General features: G+C 46.2%; 1 protein-coding gene across 2 annotated transcripts in view; it reads left to right on the top strand.

The window, feature by feature from the left end:
* Arhgap31 (Rho GTPase activating protein 31) overlaps positions 1-22,274 on the top strand; it is a 110,091-nt gene that overhangs the window by 46,151 nt on the left and 41,666 nt on the right. The window lies entirely within an intron of this gene.

Raw genomic sequence — 22,274 nt, 5'->3', positions numbered from 1 at the left:
ATGCAAAGGAGAAAGGAGACCCTTTCCAAGAAATGGTCGTAAAGAAATTCCCATTGGTGGATTAAGTGAAGCTTGAGCTTGGAAGGTAGAGACAGGAGGATCAGGAATTTAAGGCCATTCTGAGATACAGAGAAAGTTTGAGGTAGACCTGGCTACATGAGGCCCTGTCTGAAAACAAAACAGAAAAGAATCTTAATGGGTAGGTTATGATTTATTAAAAAGTTAGGTTCAAAGTGATTATAGATTTTTGAAGACTTTATTGTTGTTTTTAGAAAAGAATGTCAGTGTGTCTCTGTGTGGAAATGTGTCCCTGCATGCAGGCACTGGAGGAGGTCAGAAGAAGGTGTTGGATTCCCTGGAGTTGTAGTTTACAGAAGGTTGTGAGCTGCTGCTGTGAGTGCTGGGAACTAAGTCAGGTCCTCGGCGAGAGCAGTGCGAGTGTGTGGCCTTAACCACTGAGCCGTCCCTCCAGCCCTGAAAAGTGATCGTAGCCTTAAATATAAAATGCAAAGCCATGAAAGTCTTAGAAAAATATTAAAGAAAATCTTTAGAATCCATGGTTAGGCAAAGAAGTCCTTAGAGGTGTCACCCAAAGTCCCACCTACCAACAGAAGCACTGACAGACCTGGCTTTGCTGAAGATCAAACACTTCTGTTCAAGGAAAGACTCTGCTAAGAGATGAAAAAGAAATCCACCAAAAATTAAAAAATAAAAAAGGAGAAAATGTATGCAAACCACAAACCTGAAAAGGACGAGTACACAGAACATGGAAAGAAATTTTCAGCCTCAGCAGCAAATTAAATAGAGCAATCCCATTAGAGAATGGACAAACGATTTGAGCATATGTTGAGGGTGCCCAGATGAGAAACCCAGGAAAAGGCATTTGCACCATCAGCCTCTACAAAATAAAAATTAAACCCATCGTGAGACTCATGCCCTAAAGTGTTTTTACTTCGGTTGAGCCATACATTTGTGGCGGATGTGCAGTGTGTCTGGTATGTAGAAATTAGTAGTTTTTCCACTAAAAGAGCTGAACTAATTTTTAAAAATGAGGGGGAGAGTCTCGGCTGTTTAGAGCTGCTCCAACTCTGACGGCCACAGCCCGGGGTAACTTCTTTTCTTTTTCTTTATCTATATAAATTAACAAAAGGAGATCCATGGGGCCTCCCAGTGTACCTCCTCCAAGACATCTAATTTGAGAAGGTTTGGAGACTGATTAGAGTACCTTTAGTGTTTGTGAAAACTGGCACCATTTTGACCCAGTTAGCAGTCATGGCAGTCCTGTAGCATGGACAGAGCCTGGGCCACTTCTCAGTTCCGTGGTGGGACAAAGAAGCTATTTCGTGGACAGTTTTCACCTCTGAAATGAGAATACTGATTCTTAGTGTGTGGGGTGCCGTGAGGATTGTGCCAAAGACCATAGATATGTCATAACCCTCCAGATGTTCGTCGCTCATCATGGACACTGCATCTGTACAGTGTCACGGGCGTGGTCTTCAGGGAGGAGTTAAATGAGTCTTTCTGGAGCAGTTTTATATTGATCATATAGCCAATAGGTTTAGGATATTATCAAATGTATTATTTTCCCTTGCTGTTTTCTCAGGGCTACTAATGTGTGTCTGGGTATGTATCTTGATTAATTTGCAAAAGTACGAGATCACTCTTATATCCCATTTCTTCCCTTTTTCATTTAGCTGGTGGAAAGAGCTTCCCAAATGTATATAGGGGCTTCCCTTCAGTGTGTGAATTGCATGAGCACATGAAAAAAAAAAAAAGTTCTTTTCTTACAAGTGCCTAGCAGGGTTTATAAATACTTGATGAAAGAAAAAAAAAAGTTTTAATTTTGTAAAAGACTATAAACCTGAGAATGAGAAGACATGGATGTTATATTTGCCAGAAATGTATTTCAGAACAAAGGCAGACAAGGAGTAGGGAGGCCAGACACACCCAAACATCACTGGGAGAGACTGGAATCAAATAATCACCTACCAAGCAACTGCTCTCTGGGAGGCGCCCTGAGTAGAACAGCGGTGTGGCTGACAGCCATTAGAGGAAATGGACATAAGTAGCAAGGATGCAAGTGGCCCTGGGGTGGAATAAAAGAGAAGGTGACATCAGGATGGGGAGAGAAGGATCCTGTCATTGTGGAACATGGAAAAGCTGCACAGAGAGCATCACATTCATAGTCCCCTTAAGCCGCCGCCGCTGCTGCTGCTGCTGCTGCTGCTGCTGCTGTCAGTGACGATGATGATGGTGGTGACAATGAAGATGATAATGATGCTGACAATGATGATGATGATAGTGACAGTGATGATGATGATGGTAGTGGTGGTGACTACGACGATGATGGTGGTAAAATGATGCCAGTGATAACGGTGGTGATAATGATGGTGGTGGTGGCGATCACGATGATAACAAACCTGTACACGGTGCCGTGACATGTCAGGCCCTGTTCAGAGCATTTTGTCTGTTAACTCATTTAGTCTGCTTAGCAACTGTATGAAATAGCTAGGAGACTAAGACACTTAAAGGTAAAGACCTTTACTCAAGGTCACACAGATAACAAGAAAACATTCCCAGATTAGCACTGTTAACCTTTGAAGTGCTTCTAACGATGAACAAGGAGTTCCATCACTGAGAAAAGCGTGACTCTTAATCTTTCAGGTGTACTCCTATGTATACTTGAAGCATGAGCAATGCCTTTTAATTTTTTTAATTTTATGAACTTTATTATTTAAAAAAAAAAAAAACCTTGCAAATAAATAAAAACATCACACACCAAAATTAACGAGACCCAAAAAAATCTACCCAACTCAGTTAACTTCTATATGGATTAGGCATACAGAACAGAAACTGTGGAGCTTCTCCTTAAATTTTGCGCTTTTAGTATTGAATATGTTTCAGCATTTATCCACCACCAAACTCAGAAAAAAATCTAGGACAGAATTAGAATTAGAAAAACAATTAGCTTTATGCCTAATTGTTTCATAACTTGTGACCGTTGCCTGCATCCAGTCCTTCCTTGTCTGCTTATGCTTGGCCTCCCTTGTGATGCCCTCTATGGGACCGCTCTGCCATGGCTAACCCCTTGCCCTAGGGAAAAGCCCATCCCCGTTATCATGAGTCATGAGACAACCAGAAATCTGCGAGTCAATCCCCGAGACTTTCCAGGACCTCCCAGAGGTCCTCTCACTTTCTGTGAAGAGACTGGGGAGTTGTAAACACTCTTGGGATGTTGATCAAAACCGCCCCAGACCTGACATCCCAGCTTATAACCAACTCGGTCCCTCGGCTTCTTTCTCAAGATGGTGGCGGGCTTTTGCTCTTCATATTCACTGTCACACTTCTGCAAAGTAGACCTTCTGTTTTGTACCCCGATGTCTTTGGACTCTGTGCGTGTGCGAAACAGAATGTGTACAAAACTGTCCAGGCTTTGAAAAAGCAGCTGTCACCAAGGCCACAGCTTCAGGGATTTTGAGGCTCTGCATCTTCTTCCAGTCCTAGCTAAAACCAGACTGAGGTCATTCATGTGTAAATGGAAACACACACACACACACACACACACACACACACAAAATCAATACCAAATGTACAGCAAGATCAAAAGAAGAAATAAGTTTCTCAATGGGATGCTCAGAACTGTGCTGAGATCGTGGTTACCGCTGTTTCGCATGAAATTGATGGTCAGAACGTGTCTCCGTAAAAACCCTTAAAAATGGAAGGACCAGCCAGGGGCTCTGAGTTAAGAATCCCAAAAGGATGGTTTCTACCCCCCTCCCCCTCCCCCCCATGGATCCTGAATTACAGAGGAGAGTGTTAGTGAAGTAGATAGGAACATAGACTATGGCACAGGAGCTGCAAGCAAAACACGCAGCACACCAAACATCGTCGCAAAAGTAGCAGACGCGAAGCATCTCATCACAAACTACTCCGACCCGAAACCCCACTCTCGAGAAGCTGAGGCAGGAGGATTGCTTCAAGTTCAAGGACACTCTAGACCGTCTCCGAAAACATTGCTTTGAAAAATTTTCAAAACCAAAAATATGAGCTAGCAAGATGGCTCCAAAGGTAAAGCTGCCAAGCCTGATGACCTGAATTTGATCCCTGGGACCCACATGGTGGCAAGAAACAGCCAGTTCCCAAAAGTTATCCTTTGACCTCTACAGGCCCAACTTGTATGCACGTGTGTGTGTGTGTGTGTGTGTGTGTGTGTGTGTGTATCCATGCATGCAGGCGTGTGCACACTCACGCACAAATTAATAATAATTTTTAATTAAAAATGCATAGATACAACCTAGTCAGTCACTCTTAGAGGAGCCGACAGAGATGAACATGCCTCCCTGGGGCTGTTTATATTACTGTGTGCATTCAGTCATGCAGTCACTCAGGGGATATTTACTGGTGACGTAATCAGCGCCAGGGGTGGATACTGAGACATGGCAAAATAGCAGGCTGTTCTGGGGTGAGACTGGGAGTCAGGGAGATGGCCCTGAAGACCTGCTGTAGCACTTAGGCCACACGTGCGCTGTGAGGCAAGGGAGTCAAACTCTCTCAGCTCTGGTTTCTCATCTGTAAGTGGCGACAGTTACAGTTCACACCTGTGGGTTCATCTGGCAGTAATTATCCAAGGAATGATTGATTAGATTGTACATGTGAGTGTGCGTATGTGTGCACATGAGTGTGTGAGTGTGTGTGTGTATAATCTTTCAGACGATTAGCCCAGGCTTAGCACATAATTAATATTTTAAGGGGGGAAAGAGGAAGGAAAGTACTTGAAAATGTAAACTCCTTCAACTTTGAGATAGCTCAGCACATTTCTCCTCAACCCTTTTTCTAAGGTATAGGTGTTTGCCTACATACTCCTATGATCAAACACACGCCTAGTAGCCAAAATTAAACAGAAGCAGGGAGCACGCTGGGTGGAAGGCGGGGCTCCCATGGGTAGGGAAAGCCTGCTTGGGGTGTCAAGGCTGTCTTCATCCATCCTTCGAGGCTACAGCAGCCAAGCAGGAGAGGGACTCAGGGAAAGAGGACATAGTTAAAAACCAGGAATGCTGCGTACCTGACTAAATGTGACCATCAGGGAGACAACAGATCGTGTTTTAACAGAAGGCCCATGCAACAATGGGGTGACACCAAACTAATGGTTACTTACTGTTTATGTTAAACAGACTCTACTTCGTAAGGCAGCCTTACTCAGACAGGGAACAAGGAGGGAACGCCCATAATCCTGAGTTCCTGTCTGAGACCCTGTGAGTTACAGCATCTCTGGCCCACCTGCTGATCACCCATTATGGCAGAGTCTTCCATGAAGCCCTTTGTGTAGACATGAAAACCCTCCTTGGACAAGGCAGGTGTAGGGAAACACACAGAGAGGCAAGCCGTCAATAGGAAGTTGCTCAGATCGTTGGGATTCTAAGACAGTTTTGTTTATTTATTATTATTATTGAAAATATATTCTTTTTTAATACAATTATCCTGTTTAACAGTTTCCCCTCCCTTTACTCCTCCTAGTTCTTCCCCACCCCCCCTCTAAACACACTCCCTTTCTGCCTCTTATTAGAAAAGACGCTTCTAAGAGATAACAACCAAACATGACAAATAAAATATAGTAAGATAAAACAAAAGCGATCAATCAGTCTGGACCAGGCAACCCAACAGAAGGAAAAGAGCCCAAGGCAGGTGCAAGAATCGTAGACTCATTTCACACACTCAGGAGTCCCATAAAAATATTAAGCTGAAAACTGTAATATGTCCACAGAGGACCTGGTGCAGGCCCATGTAGGCCTGTGCTTGCAGCTTCAGTCTCCGGGAGCCCATAGGAGCCTTGCTTAGTTGATTCAGAGGTCCTTGTTCTTTTGATGTCCACCATCCCCTCAGGCTCTTACAGTCTTTCTACCTCCTCTTCTACCAGGTTCCCTGAGCTCTAAAGGAGGGGATTTGGTGGAGATGCTTCTTTTAGAGCTGTGTATTACAAAGAGTCTCTCTCTCTCTCTGTCTCTCTCCTATACCCCCCCACCCCTGAGTAATGTCTGGCTGTGGACTAAAACACTGTTCTAAGCATTTTCCCCAAATCCCACAAGTACCCTTAGATAAATATTTATTATTAAACTCCAATTTATAAACAAGCAAACCAAACCTTCTTAGTAAGGTCGCCATATAATTTCTTTACTCCAAATAAATTTTTTAAAGTGAAAGAAAACTATCATAAACTGGACCCCCACCCCCCTGCAAAATCAGATGATGGCATCCTAACTGTAGAATAATACCTGTCCTGACCTCCCTCGTAGGAAGCAACAGTGGGAGGATTAAAGCCCAGACCTATTGGCTCCAGAACTCATCTGCTTCCCTAGAAGCTAGAGAAAGATTTATGTACAAGACATGATCCCTCCCTGAAGGTGAGGGCTCCAGCTCATAAGGACTCTTAGGGCTCCAGACATAGCTCCTGGCTGTGTCCTTGCTACCTAGTACTTCGTCTCTATGCGCAGAGTAGGCGCCAAGAAGTCTTTGGTAGTAAATGAACCTGGGCAGCCTTTGAGGAGAGGGTGGGATAGGACCACGGTTTGTCTGGGGCAGAGGACCTGAACAACCACTTCTTTGCCCCTTGTTCTGCCCCCTTCCCAGAAGCTTAGATACCGTTACAGAAGATCCATAAGTGGGATCATGGAAAGCTGGCAAATCACAGGACAAGAGCCGGTGGCTTCTTTCCTTGGGTCAGGTCATAAAGGCTGTCAGTCCGTGTACGTCTCTCCTATGTGGTCACTCAAGGAACCACTGCCTGCTCTCCCTAGCCCAGATTCTGAAGGTGGACAACGGGTCACATCTCCTGGCATCTGGCCAGTCCCCCCTTGAGCCTCCACTGGGCCTGGGAATGCACCATCTCTCCTAAGGAGCTGATTCCCAGGAGCAGCAGCACCTAGCCTCAGGCTGCTCCCTCCCAGCTGGGACCACACCCTTAGAGCCCCCAGCTTGCATCTTCGTATAGGAAAGTTAAGCCTAGGACAATCTATTGCAAACCTACACCCTTCTTCAAACAGGAACCACCAGATCCTTAGGAAAATAAACGAAATCTCCTCTTTGCACGGGATCATCGACTCGTTTTCTTTTTCCCCAAGAAGACTGCGTATTTACAGAGGAGAGGCAGTCTCTGGCAGCCTGCTCTCTTTCCTCTGCAGAAAGATGTCCTTAAATCCAATGACTCTGAGCCACAGCCACGGAACGAACAAGGGCTCTCTGCCTGACATTTTTGTTCTACCCGCCATCTAGCTGCGTGTAACTGAATTAACCTGCCTGCAAACTGAGGTCATGCGCAGTGTCTCACAAGGTCACAGGAGTCTGGCACCGCACCTCACATGTGGGGACCAGATAAACATGATTAATTGGATTTGACCGCTAAGGGCGTGTCTAAGCTTGAACACCCTGAATTATGTCTGCCATCAAAGTGTGTGTTGGTTTGGTCACAGGGAAGCCTGCTGGGTAGTTAAGCCTTAATTCTGAAAATTAGAGAGAAAGGAAATCTGGAGCACTTGGTGAACTCCTCTTGCCCTTTCCAGTCTCTCTTCGGTTCTGGGCTTTGCCATGTTGAGCTGGGTGGCCTTGGATGGGGCCCTGAACTTCCTGGGGCCTCGGCTGCCTGGCCAGAGTCAAGCATGTTTAACAAAGTCCCTTCCAAATCATAATCTCTCAGCCTTAATCCTAAATGCATCTGGCAAAAATCACGTCTGAAGATCGCCTGACATCACAAGATTAAGTCGAGGAGGGAGCGGGCCAGGGCCCTTTCAGTATGGGCCTCTAGATGGGTGCTAGTCATTGGAGGGTACAACTGATATCTAAGCTACCAAAAGAAGCCTGAATGACACTCTCCCTTTCGGCTTTAACAAACCACAGACTGCTACGAGTGTTTGATGGTTTTATTTATAGGCGATAATGCAGTGTCTGCTGGGGTGCAGGGGTGGCCCTTCTGGGAAGCACACTGCGTGAGAACCAGCGACCCGGAAAGGGGGAGGGATGCCGTCTGCAAGCGTCCACCCCTAACCCTCAGCTCTATTCCCTGGGGCCTCCAAGCCAAGGACTCAGGCTCTCGTGGTTTGCACCCTAAGCGAATGCTCAGAAACTTCAGGGATTGGAGGAATCACTTTGAAAACTTCCGCTGTCGGGGCTAGCCCTAGGGATGGTGTCTCTCAGATGGGTTTTGAAGAACACAGCGTCTGTGGGGGCTCTTTCAGTCTGGGAGAGGTGTGAGGGGTGGTCTTCAGGGTCCCTCAAAAAGAGAGTGACACTGAGGGAAGGGTCGAGAAGATCTCTGCCGCCTCCAGCACAGGCAGATCTGTATCTTCAAAAGCTTGGAGTAACAACTAACCAACCTCTTTCATCTCTCTCTCTCTCTCTCTCTCTCTCTCTCTCTCTCTCACACACACACACACACACACACACACACACACACCCCATTCTCTGAGGGAGAGCCTGACACTTTTCAGGGGACTGTCCCTGAGTTTGTGTTTTCCATCAGCTCTAAGGAGACCCTTTTTTGCACAGTCTGTTCTTCCAGGATGCTGATTCTGGACAGATCTCGCTGTCTCATCTAGACTGTTGGGAATAGCCGTGTGGTTAACTGTGTGGTGAACTTGTTAGACACATCTCTTAAGTCACAAACACTGAAGAGGTTTCATTGCTAATACAGACAATGAGATTTGGTGACTTTTTTATATTCATCTGTAGGAGATTTTATTTTCAGTAATAAATTTGCAGTACTTGTACAATAATAATTTTTTAAATTTTGTATTGCATTTTATATCTTCACCTGGGGCTTGGAAGGTGTGGAGGTCAGAGGACATCTTGTGGTGGTTGGTTCTCTCCGTCAATTGTTTTGGGCATGGGGATGGGGAGATGGAACTTAGGTCACTGGGATTGGCAGCAAGGACCTTTACGTACCCATCAAGCCAACTGGCCAAGCCTCTAATAATAATTTTTAGAATATGTTAAATAAAATATGCGTGTTGAGCTCCCGGTGTTCTCAATCACTGGGGAAACTCATGCAAGACGGACATTGCCTGAAAAGGGTTACATGCCGCAGGAAGGTGGCCTTGTTTTCAGCCGGAAAAAGAAGCCTTGTAACAACAGGAAGCGCTGGGAGGCCTCGGTACCAAGGCTTCCAAGCAAAGCTGTTCTGGAAACAATGGCTGCCTGTGGCTCGGGAATATTGGTCAGGAAATGAAAAGATGCTGGGGTCGGGGTGGGAGCACCGAGCAGCTGTCAAGCCGCTACCTGGTGGTTCTTCACGTGGGCTTAGCCTACTCCAAGGATGAAGTCGCATTCTCTGAATTCTCCCCCATCCCCCCCCCCCACAGCAAAACTGACTTTGGAAAAGCTACTGCCGTGGCAGGAGCCCACAGTGCCACGGATCTGGAAGCCATTAGGAAGCTGCACCGCCCAGGAAACCAGAGGGTACAATAAGCAGAAAGAAGGGTATGGTGATATGAGCAGAGGGCAGGACCTTAGATGAACTAAGAACCATGCACAGCTAAGTCCCTGGAGGACTCTGACTTTGACAGAGTAAATACAGCGTCGGGGTTAATGGGAGTCCAGCCATACCAAAGCAGATATGTTGAAACCTTCAGAGGGTGAAGCTTATGTTTTATTCAATAGAAATTTCCGTCCATTATGGGTGGGGTGAGTTGGAGAGTCTTGAAGAACACAAATGGAAACAACAATGAAACAAAAAAAACCAAAGCGAGCAAACAAGAACAACTGTCCTGCTTTGTCCAGGAAACCCTTGCTGTAAAGCGCCAGGAGGGAGTGGGGACCCAAACATCATCAGGTGTGCTCAGCCCCTCCTCCCAGCCTCATCCAGGAAGCCCAGATCTTGGGACCTTAGCTCAGAAAGGAACCCTGGCCCTCATTCCATCCAGAACTGGCTCCCAGCGTAGATAAAAGTTGGAGGCTGGGAGGAACTGATGGCCCAGGACCTCTGCTGGCTTACCTCAGAGTTTCTTGTGACAATTCAAAGAGAGGGTGACTTGCTCTCCTCGAAGGTTTGAAAACTTGATACCTGTGGAGCAAGGAGAGCCAGGCTTCCTGAGTCCTCATGTAAACCCTTGACCTCTCGGCTCTGCTCTTACACAGGTAAGGTCCTGCGCTGTTCCTTTTTCTGTTCTGCCCATCTTTGGCCCGTGTCTAGATTTCCCTCAGATGGGGGTTACACTTCTTACAGTCTGTCGAGAAGCCTAAGAACTTTAGATTCAGGTCCACTTGTAGTGACACCCCAATGCTACCAGCAGCTCATTGGCCTACCACAGTCTTTGCTCCCACCTAGAAAAGAAGAATAATAGCCCTGGCAAGCGTTGATCTCCAGAGTCCATGTGCAAGTCAGACACAGTGGCAAATGCCTGGGATCCCAGCACTGAGGGGCGGAAACCAGTAGATCCCAGGCAAGCCGGGATGCCTGAAACAGCTAGCTCCAGGTTCCGCATGAGACTCTGTCTCAGAAAGTAAAGAAGAGGAATGATTATGAACATCCCAAGATCGACCTCTTTCCTCCACATGCGACCACACATGCAAATGGTACTGCCAGGGAAGTCCTCCTGAAACACCATCTGGATAACATTCTTTGTCAGCTCCCTCCATGCTTCCCACAGTAAGATCCCATCCGGGCAGCTCTGAGGTTAAACCTGCAACTGGCTCCTGGGGTTGACTTTGAAAGGACAGGACACACACACACACACACACACACACACACACTTTTTGTTAGGCCTGACAGCATATTTAAAAAAAAAAAAAAAGCAATGCCTCTTCTTCACTGTTACAAGAATTAAATAAAATAATAACAAGGCTTTCGGTTCCATGAGCCTTTGGTCATTTTTGCCCCCCACCACCCTAGGGACATGCATTTAACAGTGGCCTGGGCACCTAATCAAGGAAGAAGTAGGTTTCATTGTCCTCATTTTTAAGATGACCGGTGTCAATGAAACATCATTTCTAGAAAGCACATTTATTTTCTTGTTCGCCTCTCATTGGCCTCCTGAGTTTATACTCCTCCTCTCCCTGAGACAGTTTGTCAGGAAGTATATGTGACCGCCTTCTTTGTCCACTGCCCATGAAGGGGTTTCACTCAAAGGCTCCCTGAAAAGCTGGTAGCAATAAAGCCACCTGTCCAGTAAGTGTGTGTGTGTGTGTGTGTGTGTGTATTGAGACAGGGTCGCCCAGGCTAGGCTTAAACCTAACATGTAGACAAGAATAACCTCTTGCCTCTATCTCTCAAGTGCTGGGATTTCAGGCGCGAGCCATCAGGTTTTGCTTATGAAGTGCTGGAGATCAAATCCAGGCCTTCATGCTTGCTGGACAAGCCATCCAGCAGCTGAGCTTTGTCCTCCGTTCCTGCAAACAGTCTCTAGCTGGTGGCTCAGAATAATTGTGCACTGTAAGCAGCGAGGCTGGGGTTTTATGCTTTTAAATGATCTGTTCTTCTTCACAAGTTGGAGCTTGGGAATGTGCTTAGGGTTGATAGAGCTCTGTCCTACGAGCCACCCGTGGCCTGGTAGAAGGGCAGCCTGCCCTACACCTCCCTTATACATCCTTTAAGAACAAAGCCTTATTCTCAGATGGGGGGTGAGGGTGTCTTTTCAAATACACAAGTCTAGCTGCCTCTACTGTCAACAGATAGACAGACAGACATCCTCAGGTGTGGCTTCTGTGTGCAAGGTGAACTAGGCCAACCCCAGGCCCCAAGCAGGGTACTTTCTGTAGCCTCAGCATACTCCACACTTCTGCTCATCACCGTGCTTCCTTACACCTGCCCTCTACCCCAATACATTCACCCAGAGACACCCTGAGTCCTGTCCTCCAGAGTCTGCCCCTAAAGGCAGCTGCAGATCTAGCCTGGGAGCTGCCTGGCTTTGGAACTGACTCTGGAGGAGCCATGGAGCACGTTTGCAAAGAGGAATACTGCTATCGAGGTGGTGTTTAGAAAGACTCACCTGGATGTAGAGATCAAGATAGAATGCAATCTTTCCTGGCCATCATTTTTTCAGAAATCCCCTGTTTACCTGCACCCTTCCACCAGACTGGTCTGAGCAGCATTCCTGGGATTTGCCGCATTATTTCTCAGTCTCCACTTTGTTTATACCTGTGTCTGTTTGCCACATACCACGTGCTTCTTATGTGCCAGACACTTGACCAAGCGCTCTTCAGAAACTTGGTACATACCCATCACTTCAGATCACTCATGTGCCGGGATTAGAATTCCATTGCATGGCTTTGATGAGTCCTCCCACCTCCCCCCCACACACACACACCCTCCACCCTGACTTTATTTATCCACTGGTCTCACAACACAGTAAGCCCTAAGTGCGAAGATCCAGACTCACACTCTCTAATGTGGCCCTTCCCATACAGCTGGAGTCCCATTACTTCTTGTGCTTGATCAACCCTTGAAATCCCTGCCACCATGTGCAGCCTTTGCAAAAATAAAAAATAAAAGCAAAACCGGTTACAGTTTTGTTGTGTGTGTCTGCCTAAGGCCTTTAATGTGTTCTGCTGGATATTTTCCTGCTGGCCTTGTGGCTCAGCACCTCTGAGCTTTCATCCTTGCTTCTGGAACAGGGTGAATACTCCCCCTTAAGGTGGGTATAGGGACTGCACAGTGCCCAGCAATGGATACAAAGTGTTAAGAGTCACCATATCATGGGCTATGCAGCAGCAGAGAGCTGGGAGGTGATGAGGAGAGATCCAGTGAGCCCCCTTGTCCCTAAGCTCCGTAGAACAGGCTCCTGAGTGGAGGCTTCCCAGGGAGCCTGGGCAGAACAGAGTTGGTCCTTGGAGGCTCTGCCAGCTAGTTAGGCAAACACTTCTATTTAATGAGGGCAATCGCCTCATGGGATCACTGGAAAGAGCTTCCGCAAATATTACGTTGCCTGATCTCAGGAACCCCTCCAGCTCCTCTTAGTTCAACTTGCTCTTCAAAACCATGGTTTTAGAAAGCAATGTTTCTTCAGGAAAGCAAGAGTCTCCGCCATCTAGAGGCAGTCAATATTAATGTTCCAATGTGTCTTTCTCTCTGCCATTTAATATGTGAAATGAGGTAGATTCTTTCATTGGCTGGTTGGTTGGTTGGTTGGTTGGTTGGTTGGTTGGTTGGTTGGTTGGTTGGTTGATTGGTTAGATGGTTAGATGGATGGTTGGTTGTTTTGGTTTGGGGTTTTGTTGGTGGTGGTAGTTGGTAGATACTGTTTCTCGTATTCCAGTCTGCCCTTGACTTCCTGCCTCCAGCTTGAATTACAAAAATATACCACCACACCCAGCTCTAGGAGTATTTTGTCATTTTCAAAAAGCCACTTAATATTCTTTGGTAGCTTTCTCAAAGACACTTTAAGTAGTTACTAAGTAAAATGTTTAACTCCTAGGCAGGCCTGAGGTGGTGGAACTTCTGTCACTTTGGCAGTCAAGGAGAAAGGACCACTCTCCTGTCCTCCTTAGGCAAGTGTGGTTCACAGTCCCTGTCCTGAAGGGGAAAACTTGGTCAGCCTGGGGCTGTCTCTGTTCTGCATTGCACCACAATGGAGTCATAGAAAAGGCTGCCTCGCCACTATAGACTCAACTCTCGCGTTTCAAAACAGGGATGGACTTTATCTGTTTGCTGGGCTGGCTCCGGTGTAGAATAAAGATGCTGCAAAACAAACACAAAGCCACCTAAAGCCATGTCTGCCGTGTGAAGCACCTCCCTCTCTGACCGTCCAGCATCTCAGTGGAGCACAGTTAGAAACGGAGGCAGCAAGGAGACAGACAGTACCTTTATCTGGTGCTGGGCAAAGCATGCTCACAGTAGGCTCATTAATTGTATTTAGAAAAAAAATTAAAGACACTGTATTCTGAAGGGATATACTTCCCTGGCTCTTTTTCCTGTCAGTGACTGAATTTATGACTTTGTTTTATGTCCTTCCAGATATATTAATTCATGTACATCTGAATGCGTATCTTTTCTCTTATTGTCTAAACTGAGCAGGTATTAGCATGCCGTTACATTCACCTAATAAGACTTTATCTTGTTATTTTGTTTAACGAGGAACCAACTCTGTAGACGGGGCTGTACTTGAACATCAGAGGTAGGCAGATCTCTGTGAGTATGCCCCACTATGCTAGGCTTAGTGAATGTTTTCTTAATAGAAAAAATCTTATACTATTAAACAAAACTGCCATAACGAATAACTGTGTAAATAGTTTATTTATTATGCATATGAGAATGTCTATAGGATAAACTTCTAGAAGAGGAACCACTGAGTCAAAGAGTCTATGAACTTGTCATTTTGATAGCTCAAATTTCCCTCCAATCTGCTCTGCCACTAGCCATGTCCAGCAAAGCCGCTCTTCCCAAAGGTGGGCCAATATAGTTTGTCATAAAACTTAACAAATCTCTGCTAATCCAAGAACTGAAAATTTATCCATATATGCCTGTGTGTATATATAAGTATAATTTGTTGTTGGACAGCTCTAGAGAGTGCCACCAAGACAGAAGGCACTCATACAGAAAGATCTGCATGAAGAAGACATCAGAACCAAGTTAGGCAAGTGGGGGAGTTCCCATGGGGAAGAGGTATAGACCAAGGCAGAAATATGCCCTCGGCAAAGCCCAGCAGTGGAAAGGTGCACAGTACGTGGAGAACGCAGCAGCTTCAAATAAGCTAGGCACCTGTATTCCTGGCCTGGATCTCACTGTGGAGCCCAGGCTTGTCCCGGATTCATGGCAATCCCCCTGCCTCAGCCTGAGTCCTGAGACGAGAAGCATGAGCTTCCATGCCCAGACTCCATATTCCAGTTCTGAGCTGAATGTGGACGGCTTCTAAAAGCAGGTCCTAAGGCAGTTCCAGGAAAGCCCTGAGTGGAATAATAGCTTAGATCCCAAAGGACAGTGTGTCACTGTGTTCGTGTGTCCTGATCTATGACAAGAAGCAGTTTGTGTTGCTGGCAGCATCATTTTCTGTGCATGTGATAATGGAAAACTGAAGCATGGAGACGACATAAATCAGAGATAAATCTTCTTCCTCATATCAAAATCACAAACAATAAAAGAAAACAATGGATAATTGAAGTTGTAAATTTACAACTTCTCTGCCCCAAAGAATACTGTAAATGTGTGTGAAAATAGCCAGTGACAAATTGAGTTTTTAAATTTTATATAACTAAATACGTGTCTTTGTATGCTAGCTTAAGATAATTTTATTTCTTTTGGTGTGGTTTTTGGTTGTTTGGTTTGATTTGCTTGATTTTTAGATAAGGTCTTATTATGTAGACCTGGCTGTCCGAGAATTCTTTATCCTTACATAGACCAGGTTGGTCTTGAACTCACAGAGATCTGCCTGCCTTGGCCTTCCCAGTTTTCATGTACCACCATGCCCGGAAAGACACTGATTTTAAAATGAAATCAATAAATTTTTAAAAACAAATTATTAAATGCCCGTGAAGTCATAGATCTTGCAGGAAAACCTACAACCATTAGTTTACTAAGCCAGCAAAATCTCTAACTACAATCTAAACATTTGTCTTTATACCTAGAGATAAGTGTAGTCTTCCCCTCTTGTGGTGGTTTGAATATGGCTCCCATAGATTCATGTGTTTGAATGCTTGGCCACAGGAAGTGACACTGTTAGGAGATGTGGCCTTCTTGGAGGAAGTGTGTCACTATGGAGGTGGGCTTTGAGGTCATATATACACCCAAGCTAAGCCTAGTGTGGGACACAGTCTCCTTCTGCTACCTGTAGATCGAGATGTATAACCCTCGACTCCTCCAGCACCATGCCTGCCTGCATGCGCCATGCTTCCCACCATAGCTATGATGGACTAAGCCTCTGAAACTATAAGCCAGCCCCAATTAAATGTTTTCTTTATCAGAGTTGCTGTGGTCATGGTGTCTCTTCACAGCCATAAAAACCCTGACTAAGACACCCCTCATCAAGGAAACTTCTCCTTGCAACAGACCGAAACCACTGCAGGAAACCACAACCAATCAAAATGCAGAGTTGTGAGGCCAGTCCAATCCACAAAACACTCCTGCACCTAAGGCTAGGTGTACCTTGTGGATGAGGGGGCAGAAAGACCGCAAGAGCCAGAGGATCAGGAAGTCTGCAGTGCTATTGTATCTGCCTGCAGTGCTAGAAACTATACCCGTATACATCACTGCCTAGACATGAACTAAACAGAGGCAACACCAATAGGCGTGCCAAAGTGGATAAAGGGAGGACCACAAGGCTCAGCCCTACCCAGACAACGTCAAACAACTAAGAAATGTGGAGAGTGGGAGAAATCGCCTTCTCCAGGAAAGAGCGCACCAGTTGGCTAGCCAATACCAAATGGCCAGCCCTGAAAACATACCTATGAATAACATTATACACAGGTTATATTTAAGAGCATATGTGTGTATACATATATGCATGTAATGACATAGAATGAGAAAAAGAGGTCACGAATTTGAAAAAGAGCAAGGAGAGGTATGTGGGAGGGTCTGGAAGGACGAAGGGAAAGGTAATTATATTCTAGTTTCAAGTGTAATTATATTCTGGTTTCAAATTTTTTTAATTAAAAAAAAATTTAAGTATAAAGACAGCCCACTGATTAGAAGTAAACACCTGTCAAAAGCAGATGTGATGAGAGTCTCATATCCTGAAAATTGCGAGAACTGTCATGACTGCACAAAATGACAAGCAGTTCACCTAAAAGTTGAGCCGAAGGACAGTGTCCAGAGAAGACACACGAATGGCCACTCAGCCCAGGAAAAGATGCTAAGCATCATTAGTCATCAGCAAGATGCAAATCCAAACCGCAGTAAATACCAGCGCAGCCCCAGGAGGACGACCATCAGAGAAGACAGACAATAACGAGACAAGGGCGCAGAGTGATTGGAACCCTCCTAGACTGGCCAGTGGGAGCTGTTCCGCAGAACCGTCTGGCAGTTCCCCAAGAAGGGAATGTAGAGTTACCCTGCCATTCCTGCATCTATAGCCAAAAATATTAAAAAAATCTTTCTGTACACACACACACAAATGCACACAGAGGAATCTTCTTTGTTCATAATTGCCACAGAGTGGAAACAGCTGAATTCTCCACCAACTGGTCAATGGATAAGCAAAATGCAGAATTTGTTTAGAACAATACTCAGCTACGGAAAGGAATGAAGCCCTGACATGTGCTGTGATGCAAATGGATCCTGCGAATGTCTTGCTGAGTCGAGGAAGCCCACCAGGAGACCACTGTTAAGATTCCTTCTTTGTAAAAAGTCTGAAACGGGGAAACCCATGGAAATAGAAAGATGGCTAAGGGCTTTGGATCAGGGAAAAACGGTAGTAGCTAATAATCAATATGGGTTAGCTAGGTGGGAGCAGCCATCCCCCATCCCCCACACAGTGATGCTGAAGGATTTCTTCCCTAGGCAGCTTGTCTGCCTCCTGCCCTAGTGCCCCATCAGCTTCACTATTTACTGACTAGAGGCACTTGAACCTTCCTATGGTCTCAAACAATACAGGAACTCCTTTGCCCTCTCCGTCTGTCTGGAGCTTCTTCCTCAAGTTCTGGAAATTCATTTCCATTTCCCGGGGTTGCTGGTTTTGTTTTTGGCTTTGGGTTTTGTTTTGTTTTGTTTTGTTTTGTTTTGTTTTGTTTTTGAGAAAGGGTTTCTTCTTGTGTAGCCTTGGCCGTTCTGGACTCACTTTGTAGACCAAGCTGGCCTTGAACTCACAGAGATCCACCTGCCTTTGCCTCCCAGAGTCCTGGGATCACAAGGCATGCAACACTGTGCCCGCCCGGCTGTTTTTTATTAACAGTTTTTATTAACAGTTTAATTGAAGTATATAATTCACAGCACTTTCCATGAATGTCAGGAATGAGGACCCAGAGAAGGATGAAATCTGACCAGTAAGAGATAAGAACAGGAAAGGGGCATGCCTGGGCCCCTAAAACACAAAGGCAATTTAATGCACTCCAAAAGAATGTCTTGGACAACCCCACAGTGACCAAACAGAACTGTGCTCGCGCTCACTCTCATCAACCCCCGACCCTAGCCACCAGGAAACTGAGGCCATTCACGGAGTCACAACTTCTGGAGGGACATGGAAAGCTTCCGCTGTGGCCTTTTCTGCCCTAAACTCTTGGAGGAGTCAGGAATCCCAGAGACTCGCCATGCTGTTCCTCGGTGTTTTACTTGTGCCTGGTTAAATGCGAGGAGCCAAGGGATCCTATGACGCTACAGGACAGGTGAAAGGCTTTCTCCTCTGTCAAAAGCCGTCTGAGCAAAACCTCTGCGCTGATCAGAAGGTAGCTTTCGAAATTGCTGATCCAGGGGAAACAAAGGCAAACCAGAAAAGGGGCTTAGGAGAAAATGTTCCTGATACAAGGCGAAGAGATGATAACATCAGATGCTAGCCAGAAACTGTGTGAACCTGTGTGGGAGCGACTCAAAGTTTTTTGGGCCCCGGAGAGAGCAAACCCATTGACTCCAAGCTCCAGCCACTCCCCTTCCTCCCCCATTTGTAGCCACTCAGCCCTCTATCAGGATTCGGCCCTGATCAGAATTCTAACCTGTCCTTGATGTAGCCGGACTCGGGAAACAGCAGTTCCAAGGAATACTGGGACTCGGAGACTGAACTCCTAGCGAAGTGGTTTTTGCCATGTGCACACGCCTAAGTGCGTGGCATGCCTGAGTGTCTGAATGCCGTGTGTGGGAGGGTTCCCCGCAGAGGCCGGAAGAGGCTGTCAGATCTCTTGGGGCTCATGCAACGGGTGGTTGTGAGGCACTCTGGGTGCTGGGAAGCCAACTCAGTTTCCCCGGGAGCAGGATGCTCTGGTGACTGCTCAGCCACCTCTCCTTCAGCCCCAGGATTAAACTCCCAGTGGCCCAGGCAGCCACTTCTCCTTAAGCCTCTGCTACGCACCTCAGGCTGGCAGCACCGTGTCACCTCAGAGCCTGTTCAAAAAGCAAATTCTCTGACACTGCCTCCACCCACCTCCCAACCGGACTGGAATACGCCATGTTGACAAGATCCCCCCAATGCGTGTGTACGTCTGGTCTGTGTTTCACCAGCTCTGCACTAGGCCAGTGGCTTTTCAGCTGTGGGGACCCACTAGGGGACACACTTGGCTGCCCTGTGTAGTGAGATGCAGTGACTCCCGTCCCGTCGCTGAAAGTAATGGAGACCTGCACCTTCCTACCTGGTCCAGGGTGAGAATCCTGGACAGCTGGCAAGCTTGGGACTGGGGCTGTACATTGGCCACAGACAGTCATCGCAGAATGCTTCTGACATCCAGGCCCTGGGCTACGTGAAGGATAACTTCAGTCCTAGCACGAGGTTAATATCCATGCTGCCTTCAAGGTTGGTTTTAATCCCAGGCCGCAAAGGCAGTTTGGCATCTAAGTCTGCCCTCTCGGCCACACGCAATATGCCATGTGTGACCAGCTGAAGAAGAGCTTCGGTGGTGCAGGAAGAGTCACCTCTAGTTTACACCACAGAAATTCTGTGTGTGTGTGTGTGTTTGTCCCAGCTGCACTTTTTCCATTTCTCTCTTTAGAGTAAGACACACAGACTTAGCAAAGTTTCTATGTACCAAAACGGATGGAACTGTAGCTTTTCTGGTCAAAGATGGGGGAAGGATCTGGGAGCCGGGCCTGCTCCCGCACCCCACCCCCGCCATCTATTCACTAACAGGAAGTAGATCCACCTCCGTGATCTCTGGCCTCTGAGATTTCCAGTCCAAAAGTCCACTCCCTGACCTCTTTGTACCTGGGATAACTGGAAGGTTCCCTCCAGTTCCCGTCTTGCAGGATAAGCCACGGGCAAAACAAGGACATGTTGTTGAAGGGAGAGGCTCCTGGTATGTGTTAGCCTTTGAGGGATGGGCAGGATATTTTTAAGTATGATGAACTTGACTAAGTGCCTAACTTAAAATTATTTCAAAGCAGAAAGAAAAAGGAGACACCTCGAAGGCGTCATAACGGAGAACTAGGTAGTGTGAGGCTGCAGCTCAGTGATCAAGGTCTTCCCTTGTGTCCAAGCGGCCCTGGCTGGGTGAGATCCCTTCAGCACCCATGACAATCATGAGACTGGTTTTGTTCTTTGTTTGTTTGGCTGGTTGGTTTGGGGTTTTGGCTTTTTGGAACACCGTTTCTCTGTGTAGCCTTGGCTGTCTTGGACTCACTTTATAGACCAGGCTGGCCTCCGCCTGCCTCTGCTTCCCTGAGTGCTGGGAGTACAGGTGCAGGCCACCACACCTTGCTAATAACTCGACTGTTGAAGCAGAATGCCCTGTGTCTAGGTAGAATGTGCCTAGGATTTGAACATCTAATATCTACCCAGACAAAGGTTCAGTCTAACCCAGATGCAGTGGTGTGTGCCTAAGCCCAGCACAAGGGAAACTTGAGTTCAAGGCCAGCCTGTATACCAAAGCCCTATCTCGACATGAAAAAGAGTCAGTGTAGTTTGCACCTGCAAGTAGGAGTAAGCTCGTGTAATAAGCATGAAGGAATCTGGCATTAGTCCAGTCCGAGGAAGGACTGGTGTGTGCTGGGAGTACTAGCACAGCTCTGACCAATGCGTAGTTAGTTCAAAGATGACCTGGGTCACCCCGAGGAATCCAAGGTCGGGCTGTCCCACACCAAATCACCATTCACTGCACCCTCACAAGGGGACATCAAGCAGATGGGTCAAGGGACTCAATTAGCAAATGACTTGCTGTTCTCCATGTGCATCTAAAAGACTTGTGTCATTCCATCACTCTGGCTGTGGCCCTGGAGGTCAACCCAGGAAAGAACAACACAGCCATTCTCTACCACCAGAGCTCTGAGCCCTGGAGGGTGGGCATGTGAGAGATCCTGTGAGAGCCCTTTGTATAGGACCCATTTCAATAAGTGACTAGAAGGAAGGTTTGGGGTTCTCACCTTTTAAAGGAGGGTATACCACCCACTAATAGAGAAAATATCTGTGAATTTTTAAACTGTTAAAAATGTTCTTGGGACATATGAAGATTGGGGGTGGGGCTGTTGTTATATTTGTTTGTCTGTATGCTTGTTCGAGACAGGGTTTCATAGCCCAGGCCATCCTCAAACTTACTACGTAACTGAAGATAATTTTGAACTCTCCAGTGCTCAGATTACAAGTGTGCACCACTACCCTCACCATGCCTCAAACACACTTAAAAAAAAAAAAGTATTTAACCCCACCATTCAATAAGGATGTTTGCTCAACTATGTTCATAGCAGCTTTATTTGTAATAGCCCAGATGTCCCTCAGTGGAGGAATGAATACAGAAATTGTGGTACATTTACACAATGGTATACTACTCAGCGATTAAAAACAAGGAAATCATGAAATTTGCAGGCAAATGGTGGGATCTAGAAAAGATCATCCTGAGTGAGGTATTCCAGAAGCAGAAAGACACACATGGTATGTACTCACTTATAAGTGGATGTTAGCCATATAATGTAGGATAAAGATACTAAAATCCAGTAGGACCCTAGGAAAGATGCTTAATCCTCACTCAGAAGTGCAAACAGGATAGACAGGGAAGTAAGAGAAGACAAGGAACAGGACAGGAGCCTTCCACAGATGGCCTCTGAAAGACTTTGCCCACCAGGGTATTGAAGGAGATACTGAGATTCACAGCCATACTTTGGGCACAGTGCCGGAATCCTTATGGAAGGAGAGAGAGATAGACCTGAAGGGGACAGGAACTCCACAAGGAGAACAACAGAACCAAAATATCTGGGCCCAGGGGGTCCTGAAGAGACCAATATTCCAATCAAGGACCATGCATGGAGAGGACCTAGACTTCTTGTTCAAAGGAAGCCCATTGGCTGCTCAGTTTCCAAGTGGGTTCCCTAGTAAGTGGTACATGGGCTGTCTCTGGCCTGAACTCAGTGACCTGCTCTTTGATCACCTCACCCTGGGGGGTGCAGCCTTGCCAGGCCACAGAGGAAAATGATGCAGCCAATCCTGATGAGACCTGATAAGCTAGGGTCAGATAGAAGAGGAGGGGGTCCTCCCCTATCAGGGGACTAGGGAAAGAGCATAGGGGGAGAAAAAGGAGTGTGGGTAGGACTGGGAAGAGATGAGGGAGGGGGCTACAGCAGGGATACAAAGTGAATAAATTGTAATAAATAAATATATAAATTAAATTAAATTTTAAAAAGTTTTAAAATATATTTTATTTAATTAAAAATGTGTTTTATTTAAAGTTTTTAATTTATTTAATAATAAATAATAACTAAAAGTTATTAAGTATTATTTAAAAATTTAGAGAGC

This window comes from Meriones unguiculatus, chromosome 17, assembly GCF_030254825.1.
Source record: "Meriones unguiculatus strain TT.TT164.6M chromosome 17, Bangor_MerUng_6.1, whole genome shotgun sequence".
NCBI classification, from domain to species: domain Eukaryota; kingdom Metazoa; phylum Chordata; class Mammalia; order Rodentia; family Muridae; genus Meriones; species Meriones unguiculatus.
The sequence above is the reverse complement of the archived record's forward strand: the minus strand, read 5'-3'. Positions and strand labels throughout refer to the sequence as shown.